Source organism: Oryctolagus cuniculus, chromosome 3 (assembly GCF_964237555.1).
Source record: "Oryctolagus cuniculus chromosome 3, mOryCun1.1, whole genome shotgun sequence".
Lineage (NCBI taxonomy): Eukaryota > Metazoa > Chordata > Mammalia > Lagomorpha > Leporidae > Oryctolagus > Oryctolagus cuniculus.
Window position 1 is genome coordinate 148,051,212 of NC_091434.1, and position 22,159 is coordinate 148,073,370.

The 22,159-nt window shown below is 40.0% G+C and overlaps 1 pseudogene; it reads right to left on the minus strand.

The window, feature by feature from the left end:
• Window positions 1-4,072: 4,072 nt before the first annotated feature.
• Window positions 4,073-22,159, minus strand: LOC127491655 (COP9 signalosome complex subunit 2 pseudogene; annotated as a pseudogene).

Below are 22,159 nucleotides of genomic sequence, written 5' to 3' on the forward strand. Positions count from 1 at the left end.
CTCCTCCTCCACTCTCCCTCTCTCCCTCCTCCTCCTCCACTCTCCCTCTCTCCCTCTCTCCCTCCTCCACTCTCCCTCTCTCCCTCCTCCTCCTCCACTCTCCCTCTCTCCCTCCTCCTCCTCCTCCACTCTCCCTCTCTTCCTTCTCTCCCTCTCTCCCTCTCTCTAAAGCAATAGTCCTTACTTGCTAGAGAATAAAAGTGAAACATTGCTTGTAGAGTGCTTAGTACAATACTTGATATAAAATGGTTGATTAGTAATGATACTTACATTAGAGCTAATGAAAGGACTTTACTTAGAACTGAATTTTAGCAAAGCTATTTCTTTTCTGTTGGTCCTGGTGTAATTTTCTAGGGTGTTGTCACATCACAGGGAATGTTAAGTCTCCAGTGGGGTCATGTGTATATAGTAGTGCCACAAATAACACCAGTGGGTAATTGCAGATAATTACTTCCCATGGATGAGTTTACATAGAAGTAACTTGAGATATGATAGAAACAACATGGGTGTGCTTGCATAATGCTAGAGAAATCAGCACATTAAGTGCTGAAAACTGTAATTCAAAGCATTTCTTCCTATTTAAGCTGCAGTGTCCCAGTCCTGCTGGTTCACTCCCCAAATGGCTGCAACATCCAGAGCTGGGCAAATCCAAAGCCAGGAGACTGGAGTTTCTTCTAGGTCTTCCACGTGGATGCAGAGGCCCAAGTACTTGGGCTATCCTCCGCTGCTTTCCCAGGCACATTAGCAGGGAGCTGGGTGGGAAGTGGAGCTGCTGGGACTGAAACCAACACCCATATGGGAGGCCAGTACTGTTGATAGAGAGTGAAGTTTCTCTGCTACAGCACCGGCTCCACAAACTTTAATTCATTTATTGGCAAAGAACAGATAGTGAGGACTGGATAGTACTGATAAGTGGTGAGAAAGTAGGATCTTGGATTAAGCTGCAATAAATTTTAATGACTGAGTTAAAGCTGAGAAGAGAAATTATTCTGAATCACTTAGTATTGATCTAACTTTTATACAAACTGATTCAGAATTGTCTGAAGTATAAATTGAGCCTAATCCTAATTCTGAGAATGCATTAAGGAAGAAATTACTTAATACAAAACAGAGTAAGACCACCCTAAAATATTTATCATCTCAGTTGCATTTTGGATGAGAAAATTAACTGATCTGTCACTTGACTTTTCCAGGCTACTTTTCCAGGTTGAAGATGCAGAACAGGCTTTGCTATAAATGAGGCATATTCAAAAGTTCATGGAAAATGGTTCTGATGAAAACTGCATGAATTTCAAGTTTTTCTTGCATCAAAATAAACATGGTTTTTAATTTTACTTTCCATGAGATTTTTTTTTGAAGAACCCTCATTTGTAGGTACAGGAAAAAGGTGAATTTGGAGACTTAATGGTGATGCGAAGAAACTAGATTATGTAGACTAGGAACTTCTTGTTGAAGTGACATGCAAGCTGAAATGTAAGAAAAATGCACCAGTAGTGTAAATTGAATATAGGAGGAAGAATTTCTAGGCAGATTGACTTTGCCAGGGCATCTGTTTATATGTGTGTGCTTCTTTTTACCCTTAGGACTTTAACTGAGAGTGGTAGGGAGCTACAGAAAGAGGGGGGTCATCATTTACATTTGATCCTCCAGTGATGGGGGTACCCACATTTAAGTAAATTGCATCTAGAGGAGTTAAGAACAGTTAAAAAGGTCAAATGAACAAATTTAACTGAAATGTACCATCAGATGTTGCAATGCAAGAATGTTTTCTACAATCTTAAGTTTTTAGTGGCCTTGTATTAGTGCTGATGTTTAATTTATTTACTTATGTAAATAAGAGGGGAAGAGTCTTCCATCCACTGGTTCACTTGCTAAATGTCTGAAACAGTTACAGCTGGGTCAAGTTGAAGCCAGGTCTCCCATGTGGGTGTCGGGGACCCAAATACATAAGCCGTCATCTGCTGCTTCCCAGGGTGCAAGGGTGCACATTAGCAGGTAACTGGAATTAAAAGTGTAGCCAGGACCTGAACCTAGGCAGTACAACATAGAATGTGGTTGTGTCAAGTACTGTCTTAATTGCTGTGCCAATGCCCACTCTGATATGTATTTTTGTGAGTTATATCATCAACTCCTGAAAAGTGGAGATAACTATTCTTTATTAAACCTAGTCCATTATTAACAGTGCAGTAATTAAAATTAAGCCTTAACTAGTGAGTCAGTATTGATCAGTGTAGACAACGTTGCTTTATTCTGTTGCCACAGGTGGTATCTCTAAGTTGAGCCAGTTATCCTAGTAAGAATTTCAACAAATATTCATAGTTAATTGTAAGCTTGACCTACTTCCATTAATCAGACTTATTTAAGCTGCAATTGGTTAATCAGTCCAACTGGTCTACACCCAGGGCTGTTGTAGGTTATAAAAGGCCCAACGTCAGTTTGAGCCCTTACAGAAATGGAAGGGAAACTCCTGGCCTTAGTGAAACTTCATCATACTAGGCCGGCACCGCGGCTCACTAGGCTGATCCTCCGCCTAGCAGCGCCAGAACACCGGGTTCTAGTCCCGGTCGGGGCGCCGGATTCTGTCCCGGTTGCCCCTCTTCCAGGCCAGCTCTCTGCTGTGGCCAGGGAGTGCAGTGGAGGATGGCCCAGGTGCTTGGGCCCTGCACCCCATGGGAGACCAGGAAAAGCACCTGGCTCCTGGCTTCTGCCATCGGATCAGCACGGTGCGCCGGCCGCAGCGCGCCGGCCGTGGCGGCCATTGGAGGGTGAACCCACGGCAAAGGAAGACCTTTCTCTCTGTCTCTCTCACTGTCCACTCTGCCTGTCAAAAAAAAACAAAAACAAAACAAAACAAAAAACTTCATCATACTAAAAAACAACTCCAAGTATTTTTTTAAAAAAGATTTTATTTATTTATTTGAGAAGGAAAGTTAGAGAGAGGAAGAGACAGAGAGGTCTTCTATCTGCTGGTTCACCCTCCAAATGGCCGCAATGGCCAGAGCTGGGCCACTCCAAAGCCAGGAGTCAGGAGCTTTTTCCAGATCTCGCACATGAGTGCAGTGGCCCATGCACTTGGTCCACCTTCCACTACTTTCCCAGGACATTAGCAAAGAGCTGAATTAGAATTAAATCAGGCAGGACTCGAAAGGGCACTCATATGGGATGCTGGCACCACAGGAGGAGGCTTAACCTACTACACCACAGTGCCAGAACCCAAGCATGTTTTAAGCAATTCTGTACTCAGTGGTAAATGATCTGTCAAGACCTGAGATTGATCTCTGAAATTTCATGCTTCACATTCTGTGAGAAGTGAAATTAATCACAGAATGATTACTATTTACCTACATTTACCTGTACCTGAACTAATAACATTCAAATACTTTACACCTCAGAAAATTGTAGGTAGGGGACCAGCATTGTGGTGTAGCAGGTTAAGCTTCTCCTTTCAATACTGACATCCCGTATCCGAGGGCCTGTTCAAGTCCTGGCTGCTTTGCTTCTGATCTAGCTCCCTACTCATGTGGCTGGGAAAGTGATAGAAGTTGCTCCTAGTACTTTGGCCCCTGCCACCCACATGGGAGACACAGATGGGAGTTCTTGGCTCCTGGTTTCTGCTTGACCCAGCCTAGGCCGATGTAGCTGTTTGGGGAATGAACCAGTGGATGGAAGATTGCTCTCTTTCCCTACCATTCTGCCTCTTGAATAAATAAATCTTTAAACAAATAAAATTTAGGAAGACATTTGTTCTTAATTTTATTATAAAGGATTTGTTCAAATTTTTGAGGCATAAAATTGAGGTTGACAGTTCAGTGTAGCCAATCATAACCACATCAAAAAGACCGCTAGTGACATAATAACTTCCATTCTGTATATCCTCATTGCAGCTGGCAACATTGTCTAGACTCACAAAGTCCCTCCTACCTGGATACTTCCAGTCACACAAGCTTCAGACTATCACCTTTCCTCTCTTTCTTTTTTTTTAAAGATTTATTTTTTATTTACTTGAAATACAGAGTTACAGAGAGAAGTAGAGACAGAGAGAGGTCTTCCATCCACTGGTTCACTCCCCACATGGCCGCAATGGCCAGAGCTGTGCCAATCCAGAGCCAGGAGCTTCCTCCAGGTCTCCCAGGAGGGTGCAAGGGCCCAAGGACTTGGGCCGTCTTCCACTGCTTTCCCAGGACATAGCTGTTGATTTTGTGTGTTGATTTTATATTCTGCTACTTTAAACAACTCTTCTTTGAGTTCCAATAGTCTCTTAGTGGAGTCTTTTGGATCCCCTATGTAAAGAATCATGTCATCTGCATAGGGATTGTTTGACTTCCTCCTTTCCTATTTGTATCCCTTTGATTTCTTTTTCATGCCTAATGGCTCTGGCTAAAACTTCAGGACTATATTGAATAGCAATGTTGAAAGTGAGCATCTTTGGTTCTGATTCTGGATTTCTGGGAATGCTTCTATCTTTTCCTCATTCAGTAAGATGCCATGGTTTGTCATAAATTGCCTTGATGGTGTTGAGGAATGTTCCCTCTATACCCAATTTGCTTAGATTCATCATGAATGGGTGTTGTGTTTTATCAAATACTTTCTCTGCATCTGTTCAGACAAAAAATATGGTTTTTGTTCTTCAATTTGTTAATGTGATGTATCACATTGATTTGCAAATGTTGGACTATGCCTGAATAACAGGGATAAATCCTACTTGGTGAATGATCTTTCTAATGTGTTGTTGGATTCAATTGGCTAGAATTTTGAGGATTTTTGTGTCTATGTTCATCGGGGAAATTGGTCTGTAGCTCCTGTTCTCTGTTGTATCTTTTTCAGATTTTGTAATTAAGGTGAAAGGTGGCACTGGTTTCATAGAAAGAATGTGGGAGGATTCTTTATCTTTCAATTGCTTTTGGATAGCTTGAGAAGAATTGGAGTTAGATCTTCTTTAATTGTCTGGTAGAAGTCAGCAGTGAAGCCATCTGGTCCTGGGCTTTTTTGTTGTTGTTGTGTGCAGAAGTCTTTATTACTGATTCAATTTCTGTCTTGGTTATGGGTCTATTAAGGTTTTCTCTGTCTTCATGATTCAATTTAGGTAGGTTGTATATATCCAGGAATCTGTTTATTGCTTCTAGGTTTCTTGATTTGTTTAAGATTTATTTTATTTATTTGAAAGAGTTACAGAGAGAAATAGAGACACAGAGAGGTCTTCCATCCACTGGTTCACTCCCCATATGGCCGCAACAGCCAGAACTTCACTGATCTGAAGCCAGGAGCTTTTTATGGGTCTCCCACATGGGTCAGGGGCTCAAGGACTTGGGCCATCTTCTACTGCTATCCAAGGCCATAGCAGAGAACTGGATCAGAAGAGGAGCAGCCAGGACTAGAACCGATGCCCATATGGGATGCCAGCACCTCAGGCCAGAGCATTAACCTGCTGCACCACAGCACAGGCCCCTAGATTTCCTGATTTGCTGGCATACAGATCTTAGTAGTAATTTCTGATGATTCTTTTTATTTCTATGGTGACTGTTACATTTGCTTTTTATGTCTAATTTTATTAATTTGAATGTTCCCCCTCTGTGTGTTTTTTTGTTGTTGTTGTTAGTTGGGCCAATGGTGTGTCAATTTTGGTTACTTTCTTCAAAAAGCTACCTCATCATTTTTGCTTATTTTTTGTATATTTTTGTTTTGATTTTGTTCATTCTCTAATTTTAATTATTTCTTTTCTACTAGTTCTGGGTTTGTTTGGCTGCTGTTTTTCTCTGTCCTTGAGATGCACTGATAGCTCTTTTATTTGTTGCCTTTCCAATTTCTCTATGTAGGCACCTGTTGTTATAAACTTTCCTCTTTACCACTGCTTTTGCTGTTTACCATAATTGTTGATATGTTGTATTGTCATCTTCATTTGTTTCCAGGAACTTGGTTTCTCTTTTGATTTCTTCAATGACCCACTGTTCACTCAGGGGCATGATGTACAGTTTACATTTGTTTGCATATGTTCTAGAGATTCCAGAGTTGTTGATTTACAACTCCATTCCATTGTGGTCAGAGAAGATTCATGGTAATATTTTGATTTTTTTTGGGGGGGGGAGAATTTGCTGAGACTTGCTTTATGACCTAGCATGTAGTCAATCCTAGATAAAATTCCATGTACTGGTGAGAAGTGTGTGTTCTGCAACTGTAGGATGGAAAGTTCCGTAGATATCTATTAGGTCCATTTGGTCTATAGTGTCAGTTAACTCTTTTATTTCATTGCTGATTTTTCTGTCTGTTGATCTGTCCATTTCTTTCTTTTTTTTTTTTTTTTTTTTTTTTTTTTTTGACAGAGTTAGAGAAAGGTCCTCCTTCCATTGGTTCAACCCCAAAATGGTTGCACGGCCGGTGTGCTGCGCCAATCCGAAGCCAGGAGCCAGGAGCTTCCTTCTGGTCTCCCATGAAGGTGCAGGGCCCAAGCACTTGGGCCATCCTCCACTGCCTTCCTAGGCCACAGCACAGAGCTGGACTGGAAGAGGAGCAACCGGGACAGAATCTGGCACCCCAAAAGGGACTAGAACCCTGGGTGCCAGCGCCGCAGGTGGAGGATGAGCCTAGTGAGCTGCGGCGCCGGCTTGATCTGTCCATTTCTGAAAGTGGGGTATTGAAGTCCCCCATTACTATTGTACTGGAGTCTGTGTCTCCCTTTGGATCCATAACGTTCTTTGAAATAGCCTGGTACCCTTTAATTAGGTGCATATACCTTTATAATTGTCATATCTTTCTTTTAAATTATCCCTTAATCATTACATAGTTCCCTTCTCTTTATCTTTTTTTATCAGTTTTTGTGTTAAAGCCTATTTTTTCTGATATTAAACTGGCTATACCTGCCCTTTTTTTTCACATTAACATGGAATATCTTTCCATCCTTTCACTTTTAGTCTGCATGTATCTGTTAGTCAGATGGTTTCTTATAGGTAGCAAATAGATGGGTCTTGTTTTTCAATCTATTCAGACAATCTGGATCTATTTTTTTTCTGAGCTACACTGTTTATTTTGCTGCTTGAAACCTAAGTGACAGTATGCCACTATAATTATGGGGTTTCATCTAAACCTTTACTACACTGCAGGTACAGAAATATATGGACACATTTTTGGAGAATTGACATTTTTGCAAAATGCATCAAACATTTTTATTTATACATGAGAAAAGGAAGTGCTCAAAGGGGTACGCATTTCAAGTTATTGAAGGTCATTTGTGAGAAAATTTCTGCAGATAAAACATGTTTAAATTTAACTAACAGTAGCGTGTCAGTATATTTAAAATCATGAAAAAATCTTCTCTCTGGTCATGTTGCCCATGACAAATTACTATGATTTGTATGTTTAGGGCAAGATGTCAATTCAGCATAAATCCCATGGTATTTTGGTTTTCTTCTGGAGATTAAAGCTGTTTTTCTTGGGATAAATGCAACAGGAAAACACAAACCAGCTGTTCAAAAAATCACATCTGCCATATTCCAATAATTTTCAGGACACATCAACTGACAGTAGCTTTGCCATTCCCAGTTCTCTTAAGGTTTACTTCTCTGCACTTTGCCTCAAGGACGCCTGTCAAAGCTTGTTCTCTGTTATGCTAGTTTGCTGACTACAGCCTGGTTGAGAGAATTTAGTTGATTGGCCCATTTGTCTAGTGCAATATATCGTGCACCTCTCCTCTTCTGATGATCCAGTTCAAGAAGTTGGTTGACTTGATCAATTCGGCCATGAATAGTGTTATCCAATATGCACTGGATCAGCAAGCTCTCCACATCAGCTACATCTATGTTTAACTCCTTATAAATAAAAGGAATATGTATTCTTGTGTAAGGTTTAATTAATTTTATGAGCACTTGTGTTCTGATGTTTCACAAAAGCTCTTCAATGTGTTCTCTTATGAAAAGATCATCCATGACGTTGCTGTGATTTGTTTTCAGAATCTTTTCAAATTCAGTGATGTCATTATTCTGATAAGCACTTAGTAAATTTGTCATTGCTAGAATTTCTGAAACATTTTTATACAGCTTAGCCTCCTGAAGTCAAATGGATTGATTTCGATTTCATTAACATGTTTGCTAGGACCAAACACTTTAAGCAAGTGGTTCGTCTTGGATTTCCTGATTGATCGTAATTCTTAAAGGTTTTAAAAAAAATCACTATGTGCCTTTTCAAATTCACCTTCTCTCAAGTGCATTTTACCACCACATTCTCTGACTCCCAGGATCAGTAGATGAGGATGGCAGACTTGATGTGAAGGGACTGTTCATAGAGTGCGTTAAGTTTTTTGTTACTTTTCTGTGCTGTGTACGTTTTATTTTCCAAAGCATATATTTCTAATAATCGTGTACTTTTTTTCAGGTCATCTTCATTATCAGTCTGGCAGGATTGGTGTAACTGGCGTAAAATTTTTTGAAGCTTTCCATATTCCCCTCATTCTAAATACAATTTTCCAAGCTTTGTGTTTGTCTTAAACCACAGTCTATCATTCTTAGCATCTTTCAAAGCTTCCACTATTGTTTCATAAAATTCCTGCAGTTAATCCATCTGTTTAGAAGTGGAGATATAATAATCAAAAACAAGTTAATGGATTTTTCGGAATAGTTTCTTTTGACTGCACTCCAAATATAGATCAATAGTTGTTTACTCATCATTTCTGGAAAGTTTGTCAACTTGAAGTTAATCTCAATCATCTGTTTCTGTGCTTTAAATTCCCATTCTCATTTTCGCCTCCAAGTTCCAAAACTTTTTGGAAACTGCTTAATGCTGCTTTTGGGTCATCTTCTTTAAACGCTTTAGAATTATAGTACTGATTTTCCAAATCCACCTTTGGTTCAGAATTACTATCTTCAGAGTATTCCTGGTCATAGTCCTCCTCCTCATCGTACATGAAATCATCCTCCATGTCAGACATCTTGGCCAGGTTGGGGGAGGGGGAGAACAGTCTGGATCTTTAACTGGAGAGTTGAAGCCACTGATATTCAATATAGCTGTTGATAAGTAACTACTTTGCCCTGTCATTTGTTGTCAGTATTCCTATCGTTTACTTTGGATTCTTTTGTATTTTTACTGGGGGATTTGTTGTCTTTACATTTTTTCATGATGATGGCTTTCTTTCTGTGTTTCTGTGTATAGCACATCCTTTTGCATCGTTTGTATGGCTGGACATGTGAAAAATTCCTTCAATTTCTCTTTGTTATGGAAGATCTTTATTTCAACTTTATTCATAATTGAGAACTTTGCAGGGTACAGTATTTTGGGTTGGTAGCTTTTTCTTTTAAGAGTTGGACTATATGCTCTTCTAGCCTGTAGGGTTTCTGATGAGAAGCCAGCTGTGGGTCTAATTGGAGATCATCTGAAAGCAATCCGGGGTTTTTCTCATGCACATCTTTTCTGTATGTTTTACTGTGGAAAGTTTGACTACAATGTATCATAGTGAAGGTGTTTTCTGGTCATGTCTATTAGGAGTTCTATGAGCTTCCTGTACTTGAATGTCTCATCTTTTTCCAAATTAGGGAAGTTTTCTGTAATTATTTTCAATAAATAGGCCGTCTAGTCCCTTCTCTTTCCCCACCTTCAGGCTCTCCTAAGACCAGTATGCTGGGTCGTTTGATATTATCCCATAGATCTCCAGCACTTTTTTGTTTTCTAATTTCTTCCTGCTTTTGGTGTGACTATAAAATTTCCTCAGATTTGTCTTCTAACTTGTATATTCTTTTTCTACTTCACTGATTCTATTGTTAAAGATTTCCACTGCATGTTTTATTTGATTTTATTGAATTCTTCATTTCTAGTATTTCATTTTGAATTGTCTTTTAAAATCTCAATTTTATGGGAAAAATTTTCATATCATACATGATTTTCTTTAGTCTGATTTGTTTCTGATTGCTTTTGAGTAATCCTATAATTAACTTTTTGATTTCTATTTCTGGTACTTCCTTAATCTCTTCATCTTCACATTCTAGTATTGACATGTTGTTGTGTTCCTTGGGGGGATGGGTCATAGTGTCTTCCTTATGGTTGTTTCTTGAATTTCTGTACTTAATTTTAGCATTTGTAGAATTATTTTTTCTTCTGATGGCTTTTATCTTGAGCTATGCCTCTGTGTCTTAGTGGAATGTCTGCACTTTCAGTGAACCGCAAGAGACGCTTGGTGAGTTTGGCCAGGGAGCTTGGTTCAGTGCTCTAGGATGGGGAGAGTACCAGGGTACCACCGAAGTTGAGTGTGGTAGCTCTCCTCTGAGTATCTGGATGGAGAGAAATGGCCCCCTCTGTTGGTTCGACTACCCCTTCTCCAAGTTGAGAAATTCCCAGGTGTTAGCTCTCAGTGTGTTCAACACTCATCTGCACCACCGTATGAACCATACATATTTTCTGTGCAGTCCTTCCTTTGAGCATGATTCCCTCTGCTATGAGCTGCTCTAGGCAACCAAAGAGCTCTGAGAGTGTGCAGCAGCACTCTGTGGTTGCCCAGAACCCAGCCACACCCTGTGTCCTCTCACACAGTCACAGTGTTTTCTCAGCCTCAGCTTCCAGGGCTCTCAGGGTCAAGGAGTGCCAGTGGGGCCCCGCCTCCCCGCTAGCCTGTCCCAACCGCAGGGAGACTGAGGTGTTCCCAGAGCCGCTGTAGATGAGTGTTCCAGTCTGCTACACTGAGTCAGGTCTTCCTAACCGGATTGGATGTCAGTGGGGGACACAGGATTTTCTCTCTAAGATCTCTGGATCACAGGCATGCACAATACCCATGAGTTGCAGCCCCACTCACTTCAAATTGTGCTGGGCGCTTAGGAGAGTGCTGTATGCGACACTTCCCTTGCATAGGGATGGCTCCCCCACCCCACCCATTGCCTAGTGGGTGCAGCTGGCACAGTGGAAACCATCCCAGTCGTTTCTCTTGAACTGCTGTGGTTGCCCCCGCTGACTGGGTGGAGGGAGACCCCAATAACTGCTAGCTCTGCACACAAGCTGGAGCACCTGCTACCTGCCTATGTCCAAAAATGGTGCCAGCCCTCGCACCACTGGCTGTAGGTCACTGTTGTTGGAGGGTGAAGGGGCAAGAAAGACATGTGCCAGGTTTTTCTGCCCCCCTCTCTGGGTGGGCAGTCACTCAGCTGTCCTGGGGAATTTGGACCAGATTCAACAAGGTGCAGTTCCCTAAGCTCTCCTTCCCTTTGTATCTACAGTGGCATGCAGTCCAATTTTACCTGGTTTGCCAGGCTGCCAGTCTTATTCCCCAGATCCAAGCTGCCCCAATCCTAGAGTATTAAAGTACCTGAAGTGTAAAGCAGTTGTTCAAGCAATACATTTTGAGTGAAATTATCATTGAAGGAAGAGGATCTGAAAAATGTAATATTAAGTAAAAAGCAAAAGCTGATCTTTGGTCTTTAAAAAAAATCACAGCAATAAAAAAAGGTTAGACATACTAAAAAGAAATTCACAGTTTTGGAGATAGCAGTAAATTGGAATGAAAACTAATTGAATTATTCCATCCAGGGAAATGAAAATTGAAGATATAGTGAAATATTCTAAAATGTATGCTAAATAATTAACACATCCAACAATTATCTGCATTAATAGAAGAGGTAACTGAAGTATTATTAATTGATAAATGCAGAGAGCAGTAAAACCTTTTTGTCTGAAGGTATTCTTTGTTTGCTTTGAGTCTTATGCTCTAATCAGTACTCTGCTTTTCCATCTTCCATGTGTATCTCCAAACAAACTAAATTCATAAAAAAAAAGGACATGAAGAGAGACCTCAAGCTAAAAAGTCACACTAACAAAACAGGAACATGTGGTGTAAATTCATAACTCGGGCAGAAGTAAGTTTGCTAGCAAAAATTTTGTAGAAGATTATAAACCATCATGTGGGTACAAAGAATTAAAATAGTAACAGTGTTCAATAGCTGGGCTTCTTTAATGTTGCAGGAAGCTTTCAGTTTACAGCACAAGCACACGTTCCCTTTATTAAACATTACATGCCATAGCTCAGTTGTAAATCTGATCTATCTTTTTGCACAAGATAGTCCATGAATATGCTTAAAAAGCTAAATGTCAGGATTATGCAGAACCAAAATTATCCAAGTATGGATAAAGTATAAAAGCATAAATCCTCATTTGCAAACCATGGAGGTCCTACAGAGTAGAATTGGAGCAGCAAAAGATGGGAATTATCACTTTTATGTTGGATGGTTTTTAAATTCAAATGGTTTTGTTTTAATTGATTATAATAGTCAAGTACTATCGTTGGCACTTCTGACCACATGCCAAATAATGGTGCTTCTGAGTCTGAGGAATTTCTGAGTTAAGGAAACAACATTTACTAATGATCCATAAACTTAATTCCCTGGCTCCCATCTATACCTTTTTCCCCTCAATTGGACATACCTCCAAACCCACGGAAAAGATTCAGGGCCATAGCCAATTGAACGAACGTGGAGTGGAGGAAAGGAGGAATACAGCTTGATGGAATTTAGACAATCCGTGAATTCAAAACAGTGCCTGAGAGAAGAAATTGTGGAGAGGATGAACAGACACTGAAGCAAGATTCCCAAAGAGCACTCCACGCCTAAATAAATACTTCCTGAAGTACTTTTTTCATTTTTGCCTTTACGTTGTTATACCTCCTAAAATTCTACCAAAAAGATCATTTTTTCATTTACATCTTACTTTAAAATGTGCATAACAGTGCCATACCTGGTGTAGCAGGCTAAGCCATGGCCTACAACACTGGCATCCCATATGAGTGCCAGTTTAAGTACTAACCATTCCACTTTCAATCGAGACCCTGTTGCATCTGGAAAAGCATTGGAAAATGATCTAGGTACTTGGGCCCCTGCCACCAGGTGGAGTTCCAGGCCCCTGGTTCAGCCTGGCACAGCACCTGCCATTGGGGCTCTTTGGGTCATGAACCAGCAGGTGGGAGATCTGTCTCTGTGTCTGCCCTGTTCTCACTCTGTCATTCTTTCAAACAAAGAAACAATTTTTTTTTTTTAAACTGTGATTACCTCCTGAAAGGGCCAAGTGTTACTCACTCTACACACATAGGCAAAGTTACTCCCATGGCCTCACAACTGCCAGCTGCAATTCATCTTACTGAGGAACAAAAATGCCTACCATTTGCAGGTTGATAATTGGTGGTGGGAGACTCAATGTTGACCTGGAAAGGATTTGTACAGCAGAGAACATGCAGGTCTGGGGTCAAGGGAAATGGATCCCAGAAACAAACCATGGAGGAAGATGGGGTGGACATAAAGGTTGCAGAGTCCAAATGTTTTATGGCTACCTAAAAACAGCGAGTGAGAAACAATAAAATCTTGCTCCTTTCCCTTTTCTTTACTCACCTTCTTTTATAATTCAAATACTAAAGCAAGTATTGATACTATAATTGAGTTATAGATAATAGCCTAAATAAACTTCTGTGGAACGCTCTCTCCTCTACCTTGTCCTTTAACCCTTGGGACTTCCCCACCACCTGCCAAGGTCTAAACACACAGTCACCTGGCCAGGACAAGGTCTGAGAGACTGTTCACTGAGGGTTTAGTTAGTAGACAGTTTTGTCAATGCTATGCAACCTACAATGGAGATGATGAAATCATACCCCAGAGGTGCACACCCGACAAATGATAAATAGCTGACTGTTTTACCGAGATGGGAATGCAAGCCGAGGGGAAGAATTGAATTGCTGGGGCCTGTTGAGAGGGACTGAAGGGTTGGGTAGGAGGCCAGAAATGAGATCTTGGGCAGGAGAGTGTGGAAAAATCGAACTGTCAGGTCTCTGCTGTGTATTGTGCCATCCATGTACTTTTCCACTCACCCCCTCTCATCCTTTATTAAAATGTCCGTTAGTCATGGTGGGGTTACTTTGTTTTGCAGGTAGATAAGAGTTGAGTAAAGTAAGTGGAGTTGAACGTGGCTTCCTCTCAGAGTCCCAGAGCACTTATTGAATAAAAGTATGCTAGGAACAAAATAGAATTGTTTTAAATCAGAGGTGATCACCTACTTTCTTTTATTTTATTTTATTATTATTATTATTATTTTTTTTTGACAGGCAGAGTGGACAGTGAGAGAGAGAGACAGAGAGAAAGGTCTTCCTTTGCCGTTGGTTCACCCTCCAATGGCCGGCGCGCTGCGGCCAGCGCACCGCGCTGATCTGATGGCAGAAGCCAGGTACTTATCCTGGTCTCCCATGGGGTGCAGGGCCCAAGCACTTGGGCCATCCTCCACTGCACTCCCTGGCCACAGCAGAGAGCTGGCCTGGAAGAGGGGCAACCGGGACAGAATCCGGTGCCCCGACCGGGACTAGAACCCGGTGTGCTGGCGCCGCAAGGCGGAGGATTAGCCTAGTGAGCCACGGCGCCGGCGATCACCTACTTTCAATTGTTATATCATGCTATTTTACAATACACAATTTTGTTCCAAGAAAGAACTTTGTAGCCAAGTGAATACACACTTGCTCAGAGTAGCGAGGTCCTTCAAGGTCCTCTCTGCAGCCTGGCCCAAGGCACAGCCTGTTTGCCATTGACATGTTAGGTTTCCCTACAGGATTGGAAGCTGTTCAGAGCTCCCATGGGATTGTAGATTCCTAGACAAGCCTCTGTGCTTCTCAAAAGACAAAGCAGCCAACCGGGAGCAGGGTTGGCTGTGCCTTGTAAACCATGGCTATGAAATTCAAGGAGGAAAGCCAGGGATAGAGAACAGACTATATACACCATCAAGAATGGCCAGTAAAATGGGCTAAATAAAAGACATTCATTGATGATGATTTCTTCATTTTCCAGTGGTGTTTCTCAATTGAAGGAGAGTCATGAATACTTGTGCCCTTTGTAAAAGATTTATTTATGTGAATGTGAGTCATGCAGAGAAAGAGGAGAGACAGAGAAAGAAATTGACCACTCCCCAGTGGCCACAATGGCTGGGGCTGGGCCAGGCCAAATCCAGGAGCCAGGAGCCTTCTCCAGGTCTCCTGTATGGTTGTAGGAGCCCATGGGCTCGGGCCATCCTTCACTGCTTTTCCAGGCCACCAGCAGAGAGCTGGATCAGAACCATGGCAGCCAACAATGGCGGTCACATGGAATGCTGGCAGTGCAGCAGAGGCATGACCTGCTGCGCCACAGTGTTGGCTCCATACTGGTGCTTGTAAGGAAGACTCTGAGGATAAATGAGATAACATGCAAACTGTTTGAGCATTATCAACTCTAGGAAATTGCCACTGAAAGCAGTGATGCATAAATACATACAGCTTTTTAAAGTAGATTTCAAAAGTCACTAAGTAGACTTTTGACCAGGGATTACCTTTATTCCACTTATACTTTCTCAGTTATTTCACCTCTTTGCTCTCTGTAGGATCAACACACTAAAAAATCACATACATCCTGCTGAAACAAAAGCAATAAAAGCATTGTCACAGGCAGTATCTTCATGAAAACCAAGTCTATATGACTCAGAGGAACAAGAGTGTGGTTACCTTTGCAGTCTTTCTGATTCTAGCCTCAATATATGTAGTTTAATCACTGCTATTCCTGACAATTTCACTGCTTATCTAGAATATTCAAATGAAGGTAAGAATATAATTTGAAGATCACAGGATTTCTAGAATAATAGATAACCTTGAGTTCGACTGCCCAGATTCAAATCTCTGTACTTCCTCTTAATAACTGAATAACAGGGAAGATTTACTTAAACTTGTCGTGCCTCAGTTTCTTCATTTGTGATGTAGGGAGAATAAGAACAATCTACACAGAATTGGATAAACTGAATAAACAAAGATAAAATTCTTAGAACATTGCCTCACATATATGAGTAGTAAGCCCCAATAAATTTTACCATAATATTGACACTACAAAATCAACAAATTTGACCATTTTGTGACACTTGGAAAGCTCTTATAGTGTGGTTTTCTTGTGGTTGTCACTGAAAGGTAAGAAATGAGGCTGCAGAAATAGTTGCTTTCACTTTCATGGTCCTTTTTGAAAAACTTCAGCTTGTGAATGGAAGATTATAAATGTTGCCTAATAGAATTTCATAATACTGCACAAGAAAATTCACTTACAAGTTAATATGATTAAATGATCAGTACGAAAATGAGAGAAATGAGGAAATGAGAAATTTGACATTCTGTTAAACAGCAAATGAATTTTATTGCTAGTGTTAATTACTGAAAAAGACTGCCTACTTATTTCCAAAACTATGGCAAACTGCATAAACTGAAAGGTTTCTGGTCTTACATAATTTATTTTTTCCCAGAAACCTTTTATTTAAAGTATACAAACTTCATACATTTCATAAACAGAACTTTAGGAACATAGTGATCTTTCTCACCGTACCCACCCCCCAACCTGTAACTCCTACACTGCTTCCTCCTCCCTCTTGTATTCCCATTCTTATATTTTACTAAGATCTACTTTCACTTAACTTTATATACATATGATTCATTCTATACTAAGTAAAAAAACAGTATTAAAAAAAATGTTCCTCAACAGTTGAGACAAGGGCTGTTCAAAGTCATCACATCTCAAAGTGTCAATTTCACTTCTATTCATTACCTTTTAGGTGCCCTATTAGTTACCACAGGTCAGGGAGAACATATGGTATTTAACCCTTTTGGGACTGGCTTATTTCTCTAGGGATGTTTCCCAGATTCACCCATTTTGTTGCACATGACAGGCTTTCATTTTTTATCACTGTGTAATATTCCATGGTATACATATCCCGTAATATCTTTATCCAGTCTTCAGTTGATGAGCATTTGGGTTGTTTCCATATCTTAGCTATTGTGAATTGAGGTGCAATAACATGGGGATACAGAAACTCTTCCATATGCTGATTTCATTTCCCTTGGGAAAATTCCCAGGAGTGGGATGGCTGGGTCATGTGGTAGGTCTATATTCAGATTTCTGAGGTATTTCCATACTGTCTTCTATAGTGGCTATACCAGTTTACATTTCCACCAGCAGTGGATTACAATACCTTTTCCCCCACATCCTCGACAGCAATTGTTGTTTGCTGATTATTATATGAAAGCCATTATAACAGGGGTGAGGTGAAATTTCATTGTGGTTTTGATTTCCATGTCCCTGATGTCTAGCGACCCTGAGTTTTTTCATGTGCATGTTGGCCATTTCAGTTTTCTCTTTTGAAAAATGCCTGCTTTGCCCATTTTCTAACTGGGTTGTTTATTTTGTTGTGCTTGAGTTTCTTGATCTCTTTATATACTCTGGATATTAATCCTTTATCAGATGCATAATTTGCAAATAATTTCTCCTCTTCTGTTGGTTGCCTCTTGGCTGAGGGTTTGTTTCTTTTGCAGTACAGAAACTTCTCAATTTGATATAATTCCAATTTTCAATTTTGGCTTTGATTGCCTCTCCCTCTGGGGTGTTTTCCAAGCACTCTGCCTACACCAATGTCTTGCAGGGTTTCCCAATGTTCTCTAGTAATTTGATGACATTGGGTTACAGATTTAGGCCTTTAATCCATTTTGAGTGGATTTTTGTGGTAGGTGTAAGGTAGGGATCATGCTTCATACTTCTGCATGTGGAGATCCAGTTTTTCCTACACCTTTTTTTTTTTTTTTTTTTTTTTTGAAGAGAATGTCCTTGCTCCAGGGATTGATTTTAGCTCTCTTGTCAAAGATAAGCTGTTTGTAGATGTTTGGAATGATTTGTGGTGTTTTTATTCTGTTCCATTGGTCTATCCATCTATTTTTGTACTAGTACTGGGCTGTTTTGATTTTATCTGCCCTTTAGTATGTCTTGTCATTTTTTTTTTTTTTTGGACAGGCAGAGATAGTGAGAGAGAAACAGAGAGAAAGGTCTTCCTTCTGTTGGTTCATTCCACAAATGGCTGCTACGGCCAGCGTGCTGCGCTATCTGAAGCCAGGAGCCAGGTGCTTCTCCCGGTCTCCCATGCGGGTGCAGGGCCCAAGCACTTGGGCCATCCTCCACTGCCTTCCTGGGCCACAGCAGACAGCTGGACTGGAAGAGGAGCAACTGGGACAGAATCTGGCACCCCAACTGGGACTAGAACCCAGGGTGTCAGTGCCACAGGCGGAGGATTAACCAAGTGAGCTGTGGCGCTAGCCCTTTAGTATGTCTTAAAATCTGGTATTGTGATGCCTCTGGCTTTGTTTTTGTTGTGTAAGATTGCTTTAGCCATTTGGGATCTCTTGTGTTTCTATATGAATTTCAGCATCATTTTTTCTATTTATGAGAAGAATGTCCTTGGTATTTTGATTGGTATCATATTGAATATGTAAATTGCTTTTGGTAGTATGGTCATTTTGATGATACTGATTCTTCCCATCCATGAACATGGAAGATTTTCCCATTTTTTGTATCTTCAATTTCTTTCATTAATGTTTTGTAATTCTTGTCAGAGATTTTTGACCTCCTTGGTTAAATTTATTCCAAGGTATTTGATTTTTTTTTGTAGCTATTGTGAATGGGATTGATCTTAGAATGTGTTTTTCACTTATTGCATTGTCTATGTATACCAAGGCTGTTGATTTTTGTGTTTTAATTTTATATCCTGCTACTTTACCAAATGCTTCTGTGAGTTCCTGTAGTCTCTTAGTTGAGTCTTTTGGATTCCTTATATATAGGATCATGTTATCTGCAAATAGGGATTGTTTGACTTCCTCCTTCCCTATTTGTATCCTTTTGGTTTCTTTTTCTTGCCTAATGGCTCTGGCTAAAACTTACATGACTATACAGAATAGCAATGGTGAGAGTTGGCATCCTTTTTTGGTTCTGATATCAGTGCAAATGCTTCCAACTTTTCCTCATTCAATATGACCATGGCCTTGGGTTTGTCATAAATTGTCTTGTGTTGAAGAATGTTCCCTCTATACCCAATTTGCTTAGATTCATCATGAATGGGTGTTGTATTTTATCAAATGCTTTCTCTGCATCTATTCAGACAAAAAATATGGTTTTGTTCTTCAATTTGTTAATGGGATGCATCACATTGATTTGCAAATGTTGAACCACCCCTGAATACTAGAGATAAATCCTACTTGGTCTGGGTGAATGAGCATTCTGATGTGTTGTTGGATTTGATTGGCTAATATTCTGTTGAGGCTTTTTGTGTCTATAGTCATCAAGGAAATTGGTTTGTAGTTACCTTTCTCTGTTGTATCCTTTTCAGGTTTAGGATTTAAAGTGATGTTGAATTCACAGAAATAATTTGTGAGGTTTCCCTATCTTTTCTACTGTTTTGAATAGCTTGAGAAGTATTGGAGTTAATTTACTTTAAATGTGTGATAGAATTCAGCAGTGAAGCCATCTGGTCCTGGGCTTTTGCTTATTGAGGTGGGGTCTTTATTACTGATTTAATTTCTGTCTTGGTTATGGGTCACTTTTTTTTTTTTTTTTTTGACAGGCAGAGTGGAAAGTGAGAGAGACAGAGAGAAAGGTCTTCCTTTGCCGTTGGTTCACCCTCCAATGGCCGGTGCACTATGGCTGACTGCGCTGATCCGATGGTAGGAGCCAGGTACTTATCCTGGTCTCCCATGCGGGTGCAGGGCCCAAGTATTTGGGCCATCCTCCACTGCACTCCCTGGCCACAGCAGAGAGCTGGCCTGGAAGAGGGGCAACCGGGACAGAATCCGGCGCCCCGACTGGGACTAGAACCCGGTGTGCCGGCGCTGCAAGGCAGAGGATTAGCTTAGTGAGCCATGGTGCCGGCCAGGTCTCTTAAGGTTTTCTAGGTCTTCATGGTTCAATTTAGGTAGGTTGTATGTGTCCAGGAATCTGTCCATTACTTCTGGGTTTCCTGATTTGTTGGCATACAGCTCTTTGTAGTAATTTCTGATGATTCATTTCTGTGGTGTGTATTAGATTTCTTTCTCCATCTCTGATTTTATTAATTTGGGTCATCTTCCTCCTTTTTTTGGTTATTTGGGCCAATGGTGTGTCTATTTTATTTTTTCAAAAAAACCAGCTCTTTGTTTTGTTAATCTTTTCTATTGTCCTTTCAATTTTGTGGATTTCTTCTCTAATTTTAATTATTTCTTTTCTCCTACTAGTTTTGGTTTGCTGTTTTTCTAGGTCCTGATAGCTCATTTATTTGTTGCCTTTCAATTTCTTGATGTAGGCATCAATTGCTATAAGCTTTCCTCTTAACACAGCTTTTGCTATATCCCATAAGTTTTGATATGTTGTGCTGTCATCTTCATTTGTTTCTGGAATTTTTTTGATTTCTCTTTTGATTTTTAAATGACCCACTATTCATTCAGGGGTATGTTGTTCAGTCTCCATGTGTTTGCATAGGTTCTAGAGATTCCTGAGTTGTTGATTTACAACTTTATTCCATTGTGGTTAGAGATGATGCATTGTGATTTTGATTTTGGGGGGGGGGGGGAATTTACTGAGAATTTCTTTATGGCCCAGCATGTAGTCAATCCTAGATAAAGTTCCATGTACTGGTGAGAAGAATGTGTGTTCTGCAACTATAGGATGGAAAGTTCTGTAGGTATCTGTTAGGTCCGTTTGGTCTATATTGTCGATTAAATCTGTTATTTCTTTGCTGATTTTTCTGTCTGATCCATCCACTTCTGAAAGTTGGGTATTGAAGTCCCCCATTACTATTGTACTGGAGTCTGTGTCTCCCTTTAGATCCATAACATTTCTTTTAAATAGCCAGGTACCCTTTAATTAGGCTACTGCAGACTGCTCTCAACTCTCACTCCAGGGCTGGTGCTGAGGTTCTCAGCTGCTGGGGTCCTGAGTTGTCCATGTCTACACACTACACACAGATCCACAATGTTCCTCTAGTTTGTGTGGAGTTTCCTTTGACATTTTTTTCCCCTAATTCTTCCTTGAGATTTCACTTTCCACTTTTTAAAAACTATCTTCTCCTAGACTAGAGCAGTAATCTCCCTCCCTATTCTGCCATCTTAATCCTCTCTGAATCAAAGCATTCTGTCCCTACTTACTCTTTTACACTTCTTTCTAGCTGTTGCCTATCTACTTTATTTCCAGGGAATGTTTCAGCCATGCCTGGCTTTGGGGAACATTTTATCTCTTGGATTCTTAGTGGAAAGCTTCTTTGTGATAATTCGGAAACTATGATTTGGTTTGCCAACTTTATCATTCCTTCATATTAGTCCATTTCTGCAAACTCTATCATCCAATTAGTGATGGGTTACACAAAATTAGACAGAGTTTGAGGGAAAACTAAATAAGTACTTTCCAGGTCTGTGTTTATATTCTCTTTCCTTGATAGAAGACACTGAGCTGGCTATAAAGTGGTGTTAGTTAATTGTAAAAGATATTCTAAGTCTAGGGATAAATGTAAATGCAAATGATTTAAATGTAGATCCCAAAATAGCTTTATATTAAACATCTATCTTCACAAATCATTCTTGATAGCTGATTCCCATACCAGCTCAAGAGACTATAGAAATTGTTGTCATTGGGATATTACTAAACGAGTTACTTGGCTGTGACAGACATCCATCAGTAAATGGCATGCAAGAGGGCTTCAAAAAAAAAAAAAAATCCATGGCAAAATGGAATTAAAAGATCCGTTCAGGGTTGGGGAATTGGGATAGAAGGTAAAATGCCACTTACTTTGCCTGCATTCCATATTTCAGTCCCTGGGTCTGAATCCTAGCTCTGCTGCTGGTTCCAGCTGCATGATAATGTGCACCCTGGGAAGTAGCAGATGATAGCTCAACTACTTATGTTTCCAGCTCTTGGCTCTGCCTAAGTCAAGAAATAATTTTGCAGACAGTGCCTATATTATTTCTGGTAATTTCCTTTTAACTTCAAAAATACAGATTCCATCTTTGTGACTCATGGGCTCAGTATTAGACACTTAAATAGATAATGCAAAAGTTTTTATCAGTTTTTGTTAGTAAAAACAAAAACATTAAAAAGTGTTTTATAGTGCTGCAAAAAATGGAATAAGTAACTTAAGATGGTTGAAAATGAAGTTTAGAATAACTTGAACTCTTATATTGACTAAGTTACCAATCAATAATGCCAAATGTTAGATTATTTTTTAAAATATGCATAATAAACTATTGATGTTCTGAAAAAAATTTGGGGCAAAGCATTCAAATCAAGGTTAAGGTAAGTTAAAGAAAAAGACCTCTGCAATTTGCTGGTTTTATTTCTCTAACAAGAGAAAAAAATAGTTCAGAAAATTAAGTCTTTCT